Here is a 1020-nt window from a genome sequence, read left to right as displayed (position 1 = left end):
AAGTCAATATTACTCTTATACCTCAACCACACTAAGACCAAACAAAGAAAGACAATTTCAGACCAATCTCCCTTATGAACACTGATGCAGGGATGGTTCAATATATGAAAATCCATCAACGTAATCCATTACATAAACAAACTCAAAGAAAAAAAAAAACACACGATCATTCCATTTGATGCTGGAAAGATCAGGAACTTAAGTCACATACCTAAACACTGTAAAAGCAATATACAACAAACCAGTAGCTAACATCAAACTAAATGCAGGGACTAGACAAGACTGCCCACTCTCTCCCTATATTTTCAACATAGAACTTGAAGTTCTAGCTAGGGCAATTAGACAACAAAAGAAGGTCAAAAGGATACAAACTGGAAAGGAAGAATTCAAAGTATAACTATTTTCAGATGATATGATTGTATACTTAAGTGACCCCCAAAATTCCACCAGAGAATTCCTAAACCTGATAAACAATTTCAGCAAAGTGACTGGTTATAAACTTAACTCAAACAAATCAGTAGCCTTCCTCTCCTCAAAGGATAAACAGTCTGAGAAAGAAATTATGGAAATGACACACTTCACAATAGTCACAAATAATATTATATATCTTGGTGTGACTCTAACCAAGCAAGTGAAAGAACTATATGATAAGAATTTCCAGTCTCTGAAGAAAGAAATCAAAGATCTTAGAAGATGGAAAGATCACCCATGCTCATGGATTGGCAGGATTAATATAGTAAAAATGGCCATCTTGCTGAAAGCAATCTATAGATTCAATGTAATCCCCATCAAAATTCCAATTCAATTCTTCATTGAGTTAGAAAGAGCAATTTGTGAATTCGTTTGGAGTAACAAAAACAAAACAATACAAAACAAAACAAAAAAACAGGAAAATGAAAATTATTCTGAACAATAAAAGAACTTCTGGGGGAATTGCCATCCCTGACTTCAAGCTGTATTACAGAGCAATAGTGATAAATACTGCATGGTATTGGTACAGTGACAGGCAGGAAGATCAAT

Source organism: Mastomys coucha, chromosome X (assembly GCF_008632895.1).
Source record: "Mastomys coucha isolate ucsf_1 chromosome X, UCSF_Mcou_1, whole genome shotgun sequence".
Classification (NCBI taxonomy): domain Eukaryota; kingdom Metazoa; phylum Chordata; class Mammalia; order Rodentia; family Muridae; genus Mastomys; species Mastomys coucha.
This window is presented reverse-complemented; position numbering follows the sequence as displayed.